The sequence below is a fragment of the Alligator mississippiensis genome, chromosome 12 (assembly GCF_030867095.1).
Source record: "Alligator mississippiensis isolate rAllMis1 chromosome 12, rAllMis1, whole genome shotgun sequence".
Lineage (NCBI taxonomy): Eukaryota > Metazoa > Chordata > Crocodylia > Alligatoridae > Alligator > Alligator mississippiensis.
In genome coordinates, this window is record NC_081835.1 from 40,450,276 (window position 1) to 40,465,400 (window position 15,125).

The following is a 15,125-nucleotide window of genomic DNA, read 5'->3' on the forward strand; positions in this document are numbered from 1 at the left end:
GAGTGTTTAATGCAGGGAGAACAGTAGGTAAAACAGGCAGCACTACACAAGCACCTGGCCACGTGTGGGCCAGGAAGCACAGTTTTGGAAGCTTTGTGTACCAGCACCACCCCGGCTTAAAGAACTTCCAGTCTGAACAGACAAGGGACAGAAACAGTATGGAGGAAAACTGATTAACCTGAAGTCATAACAGCAAGCAAAAACCAAAGTCCCAGCCTTCTACCCAGCTCCCTAGAATAGTCTCCCTGTCAGCAGGACCCCAGCTGTGTCCTTTACCAGCCGGGTTCACGGCACACAGAGAAACAGCCAGCATTGAAAAGTAATCGAGACGCAGGCAGTCAGAGCGCACTGCCGTGCGCCGCTGGAGTGGGTGCGGGGAAGGGAGGGGAAGCAGGCCCGGGCCAGGCGCACATAAGCGGAATGAAGCAGTCCTACCCCCGCCGCCGGGGCGGGACACGGCGCTTCCCAACAGAAAGCAGCGAGACGAGGGAGGAATCGTGTCGCCTCGCAGAGCTCCCCATGCCCCTGCCAGGCAGAGGCAGCCCCCGGCTGCATCACTCCCGGGGCCTCCCGCGCACCCATGGGGAATCCCCGGAGCCGCCGCCGCCCCCCACAGGAGAGGGGGCCCAGGCCCTCTCCATCCGCGCTAGGCGCTCGGGGGGGGGAGGGGCGAGGGCCGCGCTCCGGACAGGCGGGTAGAGGGACGCGCCTAGGACCGGAGCGGAGCGGCCGAGGCCCGGGCAGCAGCGAGGCGGAGGAGAGAGGAAGGGAAGGGAGGAGGAGCGGCCCGGTACCTGCAGGCTCCGCACGTCTCACTCCTGCCGCCGCTTCCTGCCCCCGTGGCCCAAGCTCCGGCTGCCGCGAACGGAAACGAGCCGGGCGGGGCGCGCGCGCACGCAGAACGGGGCTCCGACGTAACGTGCACGCCGCCGCCGCCAGCCAATCAGCGCGGCCAGCGCGGAGGCTGCCGGGAAGCGGCACTATAAAAGCCCGCGAGCTATTTACGCCACGGAATGTCTCTGGGGCTTGGCTTCCGCTGGGCGCGGCAGCAGCGCGCGGGGAATGGGACCGTCTCGGTCCTTCTTCTCGGGCCGGCCTGGCCTGGCCTGGCCTGGTCGAGCTTTGACCGCCGCTCTTTCTCGGCGGCGGTGAGACGAGACTAGGAGTGGGCTGGCCGCGCTCCAAGGGACGGGCTGGTCCCCGGCAGCGGCGGAGGCGCGTTGCGGCGGTCCAAGAGCGCGCGGGGGCTGCCGCCGGGGGCCGGTGACCGGAAAGGGCCGGTGTGTGCGGCCCGAGACGGTTTTAAGCGTAAGTGTGTGAAGCAGGTCTGGAAAACTCCGGATGCCCCGGAGTGACAGAGACTGCTCTGGGGAAAGCTGCGTGGTGGCCTTGTGTCAGCTGGCACTGCGCTTCATGAGGCAGAAATTGGTTCCTTATTCCTAGTTCCTTTTTCAAAGCTCATCTTTGCACAACTAAAGGCTGTTTTTTAATAACTATAAATACACAAGATAAAATGTAACTTTAATGAAATTCTGTATTTTTAATAAAAATGTAAAATAATGTATTGCATACATAGCCCTAAAAAAAGACCTAAGATCAGGCTGGGATTATGTTTGTCTGCTTTTTGGGGTCACCCCAAGCCACAAGTCTCTGCTAGGGGGAGACTCCAGATAGAGCCCACGCAGAGTCCTGCCTGACCCAGAGCTTGGCTTTTGCTTGTCGGTTTGACAACTGACAGCCCCCAGGCCTGAATAAGGAGCTGGGAATACAAGTGGAAATCCTTTTTGGGTCACCCCAGACCACATGTCTCTGCTGTCCAGGGATTCTCCCAAAGAAGCCTGGACAGACTCCTTCCCCAACCTGAAGCTGAGTTTCTGCTTGACAAGCCTCAAACCTGCGTGCTGTGTACAGAACCCTGACTACAGAGCTGGTTTGGGCTGGGACTACTGGAGGAAATCCTTTATTGGGTTGCTCCAGACCACAGCTCTCTGCCACTGGGGGGCTTTCCTGAAGAAGCCTGGGCAGGCCCCTGTTCAACCCAAAGCTCATCTTTTGCATGCTAGGCTGCCTATTGACAACCTTGAATAGGGAGCTGGGGTTGGGCTGTGATTATAAGTGAAAGTCATTGGCCACACATAGGGGGTGCATACAGATGCACATGCACCCCCTGCATAAAGGGCTGCTGCTGCTGCCAGCAGTGCCTGGGGGTGGTTGCTGCTTGCCACCCTTCCCCCCTCCCCACCACTGCAGCCACCTGTGGGAGCTCACTGCTCACCACCGTCACCTGCAGGCAGTTGCCATGCCCCCCCAGCCTCCAGGGGCACACGGCGTTTATGGTGAAAATCCTTTCTGGGTCACCCCAAACCATGTATCTTGGCCACCAGAGGACTCCTGAAGAAGTCTGGGCAGGCCTCTGCCTGTCCAAAAGATCAGTTTCTGCCTGCTGGGCTGGTATATAACAAGCCCCAGGCTTGAATAAAGAGCTGGGTTTGGGCCAGGATTACAGAAGCCAGTCCTTCTCAGGTCACCTCAAAACACATGCCTCTGCCATCAGGGGACTCTCCTGAAGACTGGGCAGAATCCTGCCTGACCCAAAGCTCGGCTTGTGAGTGGCAACCTGACAGGCCCCAGGGCAGCGTGCTCAGTATATAGTCCTGAATAAAAAGCTGAATTTGGGTTGGGATTTTCAAGTAAAATCATTTTAATCCTGGCATTATCAAGTAAAATCCAAAACACACATTACTGCCACCTGGAGAGGCAGTATTAAAAAGAGACTAGATTAGTCAGGCATGATCTACCTTCTACAAACCCGTGCTGGTTTCCCCTCAGCATAATTTGTCCTGCCAGGCTCTCGCAAAGACGAGCCTTGATAATTTTTTCAAAGACTTTGCCTAGGATGGAGGTGAGACGGACTGGCCTATAGTTGCCTCCTTCCTCCCCTTCTTGAAAATGGGGACCACAATGGCCCTTTTCCAGTCCTCTGGGACCTGGCCCGTGCGCCACAACTGCTCAAATATTACCGCCAGTGGTTGCGCAGTGACATCAGCCAGTGCCTTCAGTACCCTCGGATGGAGCTCATTCGGGCCTGCCGACTTAAAGGCATCCAGTTCCTCCAAGTGACCCTGCACCATCTCAGGGTCTATGCTTGGTAGTCTGGTGTCCTGCTGCTGCATCTCTACAATCCCAGTGAGAGCCTTGTCCTGCCCCTCGCTTAGGAACACTGAGGCAAAGAACTTGTTGAGGAGTTCAGCCTTGTCCCCCCATCCGTCAACAATTGCTTCTGCCCATTTAGTAGGGGTCCTATTCCACCCTGGGCCTTCCTTTTCCTCCCTATATATCTAAAAAACAATTTTTTGTTATCCTTTACTTGGGATGCCACCCTCAGCTCCATGGTAGCTTTGGCCCATCTAACTGCCTCCCTACACGTGCGAGCAGAGGAGGTATACACCTCTTTGGTAATCTCCCCCCGTTTCCACTTTTTATACGCTCCCCTTTTAATCTGCAGGCTGCCCTGGATTTCTCTGGTCAGCCAAGGAAGCCTCCTGGCCCCTTTCCCTCTTTTTTCTCACATCGGGATCGTCTCCCTCTGTGCCCAAAGGATCATTTCCTTAAGGCACAGCCACCCTTCCTGGGCTCCCATCTCTTCAAAACTCCTACTCTGCAGTGCATCCTTGACTAATCGCCTGAGCTCATTGAAATCACCTTTCCTAAAGTTTAGCACTTTCACCCTACTAGTTACCTTACCCACTCAACGTCTTATGATGAGTTCTGTTATTTGGTGATCACTGTCCCCCAGGTGACTACCAATCTGTAGGTCCCCTACCATATCATCCCCCATTGCCAATACCAGGTCTAGTAAGGCATTCCCCCTAGTGGAACCGTGTACCTCCTGCGTCAGGTGTAGGTCCTGTACGCAGGATAGGAATGCGCGTGAACGGTGGGACTTTGCTGTCTGTGTCTCCCAGCGGATGTCTGGGTAGTTTAGGTCCCACATAACTACTGCCTCCTTAGATTTTATGGTCTCTGAGAGCTGCTTCAGGAGCCCTGAATCTAGTTATTTTTTTGACCAGGTTATAAAACGCCTGGATGCAGGAGTAGGGGTTGATGTCGTATACTTAGACTTCAGGAAGGCCTTCAATACGGTATCCCACACCATACTGGTAAACAAGAGGCTGTGACTTGGATGACTACACAGTCCGGTGGGTGGCAAATTGGCTAGAGGGTCACACCCAGAGAGTCGTAGCGGATGGGTCTGTATCGACCTGGAAGGGTGTGGGCAGTGGGGTCCCGCAGGGCTCGGTCCTTGGACCGATACTCTTTAATGTCTTCATCAGCGACTTGGGCGAGGGAGTGAAGTGTACTCTGTCCAAGTTTGCGGATGATACAAAACTGTGGGGAGAAGTGGACACACCGGAGGGCAGGGAACAACTACAAGCAGACCTGGACAGGCTGGACAAGTGGGCACAAAACAACAGAATGCAATTCAACAAGGAGAAATGCAAAGTGCTGCACCTAGGGAGGAAAAATGTCCAGCATACCTACTGCCTAGGAAATGACCTGCTTGGTGGCATGGAAGTGGAAAGGGATCTTGGAGTCCTAGTGGACTGCAAGATGAACATGAGTCGGCAGTGTGACGAAGCCATCAGAAAAGCTAATGGCACTTTATCGTGCATCAGCAGATGCATGACAAACAGATCCAGGGAGGTGATTACTTCCCCTCTATCAGGCGCTGGTCAGACCGCAGTTGGAATACTGCATGCAGTTTTGGGCACCACACTTCAAGAGGGATGTGGATAACCTGGAGAGGGTCCAGAGAAGGGCCACTCATATGGTCAAGGGCTTGCGGGCGAAGCCCTATGAGGAGAGACTGGGGCACCTGGACCTCTTCAGCCTCTGCAAGAGAAGGTTGAGAGGTGACCTTGTGGCTGCCTATAAGTTCATCACGGGGGCACAGAAGGGAATTGGTGAGGTTTTATTCACCAAGGCGCCCCCGGGGGTTACAAGAAATAATGGCCACAAGCTAGCAGAGAGCAGATTTAGACTAGACATTAGGAAGAACTTCACAGTTAGAGTGGCCAAGGTCTGGAATAGGCTCCCAAGGGAGGTGGTGCTCTCCCCTACCCTGGGGGTCTTCAAGAGGAGGTTAGATAAGCATCTAACTGGGGTCATCTGAACCCAGCAGTCTCTCCTGCCTTTGCAGGGGGTTGGACTCGATGATCTATTGAGGTCCCTTCTGACCCTAGCATCTATGAATCTATGGAGACTCTCCTAAAGAAGTCCCTGCCTGACCCAAAACTCAGATTTGGTGTGCCAGCCTCTCAATCGACGTCCCCCACAGAGCTGTGTGTTAATTACCAAGCAGCAAATAAAGAGCTCATTTGGGTCTGGCGTTATGAGTGATAATCCTCTTTGGGTCACCTTAAACCACACATCTCTGCCACCAGGGGATTATTCTGAAGAAGTCTGGGCCGGGCACTACCTGACCCAAAGCTCAGTTTTTGCATGTCAGTCTGCTAAGTGACTGCCCCCTGACCTGTGTGCTGTGTACATTCCTGTGACTAAAGAGCTGAATTTGGTCTTGGATTATGGGGCAAAATCCTTTTTAGATCAACCCAAAACACTCCTCTCCACCACCTGGGGACTTTCCAGAAAAAGCCTGAGCCAGTCCCTGCTTGACCCAATGCTTGGTTTTTGAGTACCAGCCTGCTACCTGCCACCTACCCTTCAATGCCTGCACGCTAAGTACATCGCGCCAATAAGGAGTTTATTTTGGGCTGTGATTATGCAGCAAAGCCCACCTTGGGTCACTCCAAACCACACTGTGACAGGGGGCCTCCTGGGGCCAAGCTCTGTGGCCCGCCCGCCTGTCACCGTGACAGCAGGCCTACTCAGGGCCGAGCTCTTCATGGCCCGCCCACCTGTCTCTGGGCAACCCCCGCCTATCTCGCCCACCACGCCTTTGATGATAATGAGTTCAATTGAGATGTTAATTAAGCGGGAGGCTACCCATTGTAATGCCCCGATGCCAAGGGGCGCTCTGCGGCTCCGACCTCCCCTAATACCGCAGCTCAAGCCTCACAGATGGCATCACAGTGTTCTTCCTCACTGGCCCCCACACTGGGCCCCAGAATCTTCCACGCAAGACCCCACTATGGTCTTCTCTACTCAGGCGGCCACTCCGCCGTCAACTGGGCTACCTTACCCCCCCGAAGCCTTGTTCCCCTCTCGGGTGTGGTTCCCCCAGAACCTTCGGCTACCTAGCCCTGACCCACCTCAAGGCCAGTCGGGACCCCAGGCCCCCGGCTCTTGGGTGTCCCTCGCAGTGGGCCCCCGGCCCTTTTGACCCTCACTGGTCCAGGCCTCAGCATGGGCCAGTCGAGGGGACTCTCCCCTTCGGGCTGGGTCTCTCTAGCCACTCACTCTACTCCTCGGGCCTCACCGTGCCACTACTCCCTTCCTCCTAGGAGCAACCGCGGCACCTTGCCCACATCACTCCCACTCTCAGGATCCGCCCTCTCTGGGCCCCTCACAAACGCTGGCCCTCTCGGCCCTCATCCAACTCAGGGGTCACCCACCCGGTGGTGGTGGGAGCTAGGGGTTAAGGCGCCCCAACCCACCTTTCACCGGGGTGATCACTGGCCTGGTATTTCCTGGGGGCTCCCGCGCCACTGAGAGCCCCACCAGACCACCCACTCCCGGCAGGGTGCAATTCCAGGACCCGGACCCGGACCCGGACCCGGACCCGGACCCGGACCCTCCTGCCATCCCCTTACAGCTCTCCCTTACCTCCGGGTCATTCACCGCAGCCCTAAGGCCAGGCAATGTTGCTGCCTGACCTCCTGCAGCCGAACTGCCTGGTTTATATAAGCCTCAAAATGGCTGCCGCAATCAGGCACCTGGAGGCTGCCAGCTCCAGGCCCTTAAAGTGGCAGGAGCACCCTGTGCTCCACCACATTCCTCCCCTCCTTAAATCTTCACCCCCTCGCTGGGGTCTCTCATCACCGCCCCCTCGCTGGGGCCTCCTCATCGCCACCCTCTCACACTGGGGCTCCCCATATTCGAGCCTCCGGTCTTATAGGCCCCACGCACTACCGTCCTCCCAACTGGGCTCACCGTCCTGCTCTCTCCCTTCCCGAAGCTACCTTCCCCTCTCGGGTGTGGTTCCCCCAGAACCTTCGGCCTCTTGCCCTGGCCCACCTCAAGGCCAGTTGGGACCCCAGGCCCCCGGCTCTTGGGCATCCCTCGCGGTGGGCCCCTAGCCCTTTTGACCATCCTGGTCCTGGCCCCAGCATGTGCCAGTCAAGGGTACTTTCCCCTTCGGGCTGCTACCGCAGGACCTTGCCCCCTCGAGGCCTATCATTGTGCTGGCCTTTTACCGGGCTCGATGTATCGCCCCTCTCGGGCTCCTCATTGGTGGCCCCTTACTGGGGCCGGGGTCACCGTACCCGCACGCAACCCACCGGTTGCACACACATATCCCTAACTCTCCTGAATAAGGACTGGTGCCCAACCCGCAGCTTCATTTTCACATTCCAGACAGCTAACTGAGAGCCCCCCAGGCTTGCGTGTTGTGTAATCAGTACTAAATAAGGAGCTGAGGTTTGCCTGGGATTTCCAGACAAAAACTGTTTCAGGTCACCCCAAACTGCACCTCTCCACCACTAGGGGACTCTCCCAAAGAAGCCTTTTCAGGCACCATTGGATCCTTGGCTTTTTCCACCACATTTTTATACATGACATTAAGTAAGTTGGTAGCTTAAGAGTCATGTGGAAGCCATGATGACATTCAATTGAAATAAAACTATATGCATATCTAGCTCTATATCGAATTACTGAACCATGCCTTTCAAATGCAATCACTGGCTTTTCAGAGATGGTGGTACTCTTTTCCCGTGCCCACAAAATCCATTTCATATATCCTGTATACTGGTATCTTGTATTTAAGTAGGTGACATGTTGCTAGTTAAAGCATGTCACCAGTCCTGATTAATTCAACAGAGAACATCAGACCTATTTGCAAATTTATCAGTTATTTAATTTATCAGTTTGCTAAAACAAAGGTTTTCTCATTGCACGTACAAAGTAGTTGGGGTAATGTACTGTAACAGGGATCATAAGGCCCTGTTACTGAAAAGGCCATCCACCCCAGGAAGCGTCATCATCAGGTCAAGAGACAAGACCAAAACCACAGAGCTGTGACCACCTGCAGCTGTCCTGAATAACAGAAGAGAGTACAGAATAAAAGGAAGAGAGGAGAGACAAAGCTCCCGGCTGGGGACCAGGGACGACAGAGCTTCTGAATGCTGAAGACCACAGAGGCTGCAAAGATAGGAGCTGAAGGATCATGAGGTTGGAGACTGATGCCAGGAAGGTAAAAGAATAATAGAGGGGTACTTACCGGAGTAGGAAATCGGCTAACAATCAGCCAAGGCAGTGACTGCAGCAGGCTCAGCTGAGCCAGCGCGGCTGGCAGGGGGGAGCGGAGTCCGTACCCCGGCAGACTCAGCTGAAGAGAGACAGCCAGTGCAGGGAACAGAGTCTGTACCCCAGCAGGCTCAGTGGGAGTGGCGCGGCTGGCATGGGGAACAGTGTCAGCATCCCAGTCAGCTCAGTAAGGGCTTTACCGTTGGCATGGGAAGGGAGAGCAGGGCCAGTGTTTTTGACGGGCTCAAACAAAGAGAGCAGAGCAGTCAGCGTCTCAGCGTTTCGGCAGTGGCTGCACAGCTGGCACTGGGAGTGGAGACTGTATCCTGAAGGGAACGAAGATCACTGCAGCAGGAGCAGTAGCTGCAGTGTGATCACAGAGAGTCAGACCTGCAAAAGAGACATAAGTAGTCCCTGTAAAAGGAAGAGATAGGATGTCCCTAGGAAACAGGGAGAAGCCATCCCTGTGCGGAGGACGATACTTGGAGGGCCTGTAAAAAGGTAAAGAGGGAAAAATGTAAAGGCGTGGTGGCGGGTACACTTTGTCACTTTTGTGTTTTCATCAACCAGCAAACCTGTATCTTTTCCTTTTTGCACCTAGTAAATGAGTTTCATATTCTAAAAGGGTTAACTCACCTGAGTTTTCTTTTCTTCAATCTTCCTATCAAAGGGGTGGCAGGAAAGTCAGACCAGAGGAGACCCTAGTATAGACACCGAACCCGGTAACATGTGCAGTACTGGCAACCATTTTGTATGTTTCCACGAAGTTGGTGAGACTGAATGCTGGCGTTACTATGATGGGATTTTAGAATGAAAAAAGGTAGGATGTGGAAGAAACTCCAAAGCTTCCCTTGTTGCTGTGTGAATGTCTCAGAAATAATAAAAAGATTGGCAAGGACACACATGGATAGTTAAATACATACAACTCTCTGGTTGTATGTACTGTTGTACTGGTTGTACTGGTGCTAATGCAGGTCAGGTCAAGTTTGCCTGCTCCTGTAACTTACAATAGATGGAACAAACAACCTGTGACTGTTTTTGCTGAGTGCTGGGCACCAGTTAAGTAACCTGGCAACCTCTAGGATGCCAATGGCTTTGTGCAGAAGACCACTTTAGAATGAGTTACTAGTCTTACCCCTGACAGGAAATGCTGTCAAAAGTTTGTTGAACTGAAGTCTACTCCACGATAGGGTAGACTGGGCTCTTTAACCTTGGCCAGTTGCCATTCTAGGAGCAGAGCCCCAATAGACAGACAAATGGATGTTCTCCTTTGATCTGGCAGCTCCTGTGGCCAACCTGATTCCAAACATACTGGCACCTGCCTTTCCTTTGGATTAAATCAGCATGGCTGAGAGGGGGACACTGGTGTGTGGGCAGCTCAGTGTCTGCATATACAGGCTTTTGTGCCCTGGAAAGGTCATTCCAGCTTCACTTTATCTTTCAAGTGAGAATTACATATAGCAAGCTGATGTCTCACACAGCATAATTCTGTTGTCTTGCGAGACAGATGTCTACTACTACTACTGGTGCTAATACTGTTATTTTCAGTTCTCATCTGTTCTCATCTATCTTCTATGTTCTGTTATTGGATGGAATAGTATGCTTTGATAATGATAATTTATTTTTGCAAGTGTCGCCTTATTTACCTGAATCTAAGATGGCTTTCAATGGAGGATGATCACCCCAAAAGCCTGTAGCCATTTTGTGCCCTGAGGCACACTTCACAGAACCTTTCAGAATTGAAAGCCCTGGGTGCCTTCTGGACAGGACCCAGGCTGCTCCTGCTAGTGCTGTCCCCTAGCCAGAGATCCTGTCTGGCCACAGGTGTGTTGCAAAGGGCTGCAGCCTGCTGCTCCCCTTGCCTAGCCCTGGGATCTCCCCAGGGCTGCTACCTGGCAGCAAGGCCAGCACCTGCTCCCTGCTGCTGCTCACCCCCAGCACTATCTCCTGTGTTTACAGGTGCTGTGCCACATTTGCCTCTGCTGCGCAGCTCACAGTCCCTGGCCATGCCCCTGCACTGTGTGGTGCAACCAGCTACACAGGGGCCCAGAGAGCCGGTGCAGGACACATCACCACTATGTCCTCCCTATTGAAGACTGACCCTGCCCACATGCACATGCCTGAGTCTTCTACCTCAGGCCCCAGCTGGAGCCAGGAGGAGGTTGAAGACCTTGTGACCCTCTGCAGAGATATGGAGCTGCAGAGGCAGTTTGTGCAGGGTGGGCACTCCAACACCCATATTTATGAGGCCCTGTCAAGTGGGATGCACAAGAGAGGCCACTCGCAGACAGTATAGCAGTGCTGCATAAAGATCAAGGCCTTGTGGTCACAGTGGGTGGCCGTGACCAACTGCAACTCTCGAGTTGGTCATGCCTGCAAGGCCATGCCCTTCATGCAGCAGCTGACCAATATTTGGCACCCTGGTACCCAGGCCATAACCCTCCAGTTTACACCAGCAGGAGCAGCCTGGTGAAGCCCCCACCCCACCCTGAGCCCTCTGGTGTTGACACCACAAGGAATGCATCAATGCTGGCAACAATGACCTCCTTGGCAGTGGGTAGCAGGGACATGTAGTGCTGCCACAGGTAGTCCTCCAGGTGGTGGCGGAGGTTGCAGGGCAGTCCGGGTTTGTCCCCCCCTATCATAGCTCAGGGTCCCAAACCAGGAGAGCAGGTGTGCTCAGGGCATCAGCAAGATCAGCAGCAGCAGGGTGTAGCAGCTCAGGCACCCCTCAGCCTGCACAAACAGGTCATCATGCACTGCCTGGGGCACACACAACGGGGGCATGCTCATGTTGCAGCAGTGGCACAGGGCAAGGGAGAGGCCCCCTGTGGAGAGGGAAGGGGTGTGACTAGTTCCTTGCCCCAATTGTCCAGGAGCCCAATGCACCTCAAGGCCAGGCACTGTGGGCTGGGTGGCAGTGCAGTAGAGAGGCCACCCTGTGGGGGAGTGGGACACCACCACCCACTGCTGGAACCCACTGTGTGCGCCACGTGCACCAGCAGCAGACAAAAGACCAGACACTCCTGCTTCAGTGGCTGGGGGTGATGGTGGAGGAGTGGGAGGTGTAGGAGTGGGCCTGGCTGGTGAAGGACATTGCCCAGGTGGAGGCACAGAACTGGGCACAGCAAGAGCACTGTGCCCACATGGAGGCCCTGAGCAGCAGCGGCTGGAGCAGCTCTGGCTGCAGGGGGACACTGACCACCAGGCCCTCAACAGCCTCCTGGCCCTGGTGACCTCAGCTGTATCCACCACTGCCCAGTCCCCACCTGTGGCCCTGCAGCCAGCCCCCACCCAGCCCTGGGCCCAGCCTTGCCACTTGCTAAGAGGTCATGCACCTGAACATCAGGAGGTGCCAGGCATAGCACTGCAAGGAGATGCTGGCCATGGACTGGGGCAAGTAGAGATGAAGCTGCCCATCATTGAGGAGCACCATCCAGTGTCCCCTACTGATGAAGCTGCAATGTGCCGGGATCACCACAGCCCTCGGACCCACAGGGGAACTGCCCAAGGCCAGGGTCCTGGGCATCTGTCCCTGGGCTCTGCCTCCTATGTGACCCCACCCCACAGACCCCCACTCCAAAACTCAGACTAAGACTGAGACTGTTGTACCTAGTTTTCATTTAGAGAAGAGGGTTTTTTACTGGTGGTGAGTGAGGAGGGTGGTGGAGGGGCACTGTATTGGAGAGGAAGTGGAGTGGGGGCTCTGTTGGTTGAGGGGGGAAGAGGAGAGGGAGGGGACTCTATGTGCTGGGGAGGGGAGGAGGAGGGGGTCTATGTGTTGCGGGGGGAAGGGAGAAGGATGCGATTGGGTGTTGTGAGGGTAATCAAGTTTTTTTGTTTCACCCATGTGCATGCCCTGAGCATGGTGCTGGGGATTGGTAGGGGGTGGGTGGATGGCAGGGCAGGTGGGCTGCAGCAGGCTGTGCAAGAGGAGAGGGTTGGCCAGGGCACCCTGCATCTGGTATCCTGGCCACTGCTGGCGGGTGCACGGCTGTCCTGGGGCCCGGGTGGGGGAGGTGGGTGCTGGAAACACCAGGCCCAGCACCATGGCCAGCAGCAGCAGGCAGGGCTGCAGCAGGGTGCTGGGTGCTGCTGGCAGGGGCAGCCCTGATGCAGGGAGGCAGGGTGGGCAAAGAGGGAACTGCCCCTACACAGGGCACGTGGCTCCCAGGCTGGCTAGGGATCCGAGCTTCCAAGATGGCTTCTAGGTGCTGGCAGCTGGCTCTGGCTTCAGCATAGCTGCCAAATGCTGGCAGCCATGTGACTGGAGCCCTGTCCCTTCCCCCCTTCCCCCCAGGTGGCCACAGGAGCGTATGGCAGGGCTGAAAGAGCTTGAGACTAATTTTAGTGCCAAGTGCACTAACTTTAGTTCCAAGACTGTGCATGTGTAGACACCTGCCCAAAATTGCTTAAAGCGCATTAGTTTAATGTGCATTAAATTTACTTGTGCCTATTTGCATGTGTAGATGTGCCTACAGTGATAGTATTTTTAAAAAATCATATTTTATATATGTGTACTGTATCCCTGATTATGTTCTGCATGTTAAACTAAGGTTATGTTCCGTAGTGAAAACTTTGCATATTTCTTATCTGCATACCCTCATTAGTATGCAGAGGGTACCCATGTTTGAAGGGTTACTTGAGCCTGTTTTCACTGTTTGTGTGAAAGTGCATACTTGTAAAAGGCAGGTGAGAGAGTGTAAGACGAGAGGCAGGTTAACAGGCAGATGAGATTTTGTGTCTACCAGCTCTCCATTCCAAATTTGTGAAGTCTGTTATTGATGCCAAGTGATCAAAATCAGTCCCATCATAAGCCATGCAATAGACTGCAATGGGGTGGCCCTCAGTTTTGGTGAAAAGTACAGGTGTGGGCAAAGGGGAGAGATTCCAGACAGGAGTCACTCCCTAGACATTTTCAACCAACTACTCAGATAAAAAGAGCTTTTGAGCACAATACTCCGTAGTCTTAGGTTCTAGGTAATTCACTATAGTAAAAACAAGTGAAAAAATCCTAGAGCCTACCACTGATATAGGCCAGGATCAAAATACCTGGGATTCCATGGTACTCTGAAGAGGACCAGCAGAAAACCCTGGCAGGATGGAGGAGTGACAAGAGACACCCAGTGGCATGAAGGAGAAGCAGTTATACCCAGCAGAGCAACAAAGACCCCTGGAGGTGTGGAGGAGTGATGGAGACCTTCAGTGGACTGACGGAAACCCCTAGCAGAGCAGTGGAGATCTCTGGAGGTGGCATCCACAGCAGTGCTCCCTAGCACCACACTTTAGCACCATTCTACAGCATCGGTGACAGTAACTCCTGTGCAGACCTCCCTATCTAGCCCTTGCTACTTTGGCTGGCATAGGTGGTAGAGCCCAAGGAGAAGGGCTGTAACCTCTGGCAAAAGGGAGCCTCCTATGCCCTTCGGGTTGGGCCTCCCTATGCAACACTTACTACTAAGCTGTTGCAGGTGGTAGAGACCCTGGGTGGCAGCCCTGGGTGAGACTCCCTTCCCAAGTGACTGGGTGGGCTAGGTGGTAGCTCCCCGGGTTGGTTTGTTGCTGAGTATGGCTGATCAATTTTGAGCTACATTAATAGTTAAGGTGAACTTTAATAGTTAAGGTTTTGCTTGGTGTGTATCCTTGTTGCATCAAAATATATAATTTTATTGTAAATGAATTGTGCCATATCAGAAAAGGTTCTTTGGATAAATATGATATCTTTTATTAGACCAACTCAAATAGTTGGAAACATTCTTCTTAGCAAACTTGCGGGTTTAAATACCCTTTGTCAGGCTATGCATGCAAGACAGACAGTCAGTGAAGATGTAAATTGAGGAATCAGTGGGTGAGAGATAGGGTGAGGGGGTGGGGGAGTGTAAAGGGAATGAATATACAGTGGAGTCGCATCATACGCGCATTTAACTTATGCAAATTCAACTATACGCACTCAGCAAAAAAAAAAAAAAAAAGAGAGAAAAATAACAATTTAAATAGTGTGGGCGATTTGAGACCGTACCAAGAAATGTTTGAGCAGCTCAAGAGACAACAGCAACAGTTGCCGATCACCATGTTTTTCAAGAAAAAACAACCAGCAGCAGATGAGCCTACGCAATCAACTTCTCGAGCTGAACCAGAGCCAACTACTTCGTCTACGACTCGCTCTCCATCACCCAAGCCTGGCCCATCATCTCCTGGATCGACATCAAGCCCTGACGACCCCCCTATATGGGCGATTTAAGGGATTTTCAAAGGTAATTTTGACTATATGCAATTTTCGCCTTACGTGCTGACTTTAGAACCTACCCCCCGTGTAAGATGGGACTCCGCTGTAGCTGGTAAGTAGTGGAGCAGCACACTTGTGCCATATATCACTCAATTTCCTTTTCCCTAATTCTTTTACTGTATTATCTGCTAAATTATTATTCACAAGCTTCTGATTTTTAACAGGGTTATAGGGTGATAGACCTTTCATGATTTCATGCAACATCCTGGTTTTTGCCCAGATAGACAGGATGCTCCCTGTGAAGAGATGATCTTTCAGTTTGGCATTAACCTAATCTGGGAACAATGAATTTACACAGGGTGCTTTCCACTACATTACACTACATCGTTATGGTTCTAAATGTGGCTGCCCAGTGATATTTCAGGTCCCCCTTTTCCTGTTCATCTACATTTGTTTCCTTTTGATACTAGGCTTT

The 15,125-nt window shown here is 53.4% G+C and overlaps 1 protein-coding gene across 1 annotated transcript in view; it reads right to left on the minus strand.

Annotated features, from left to right (window-relative positions):
- Window positions 1–903, minus strand: part of RHOA (ras homolog family member A) — an 84,412-nt gene extending 83,509 nt beyond the window's left edge. The window contains exon 1 of the mRNA XM_006258188.4: window positions 795–903. The gene's annotated coding sequence lies outside the window, so the exon portion shown is untranslated. The remainder of the gene's footprint in view (window positions 1–794) is intronic.
- Window positions 904–15,125: the final 14,222 nt, after the last annotated feature.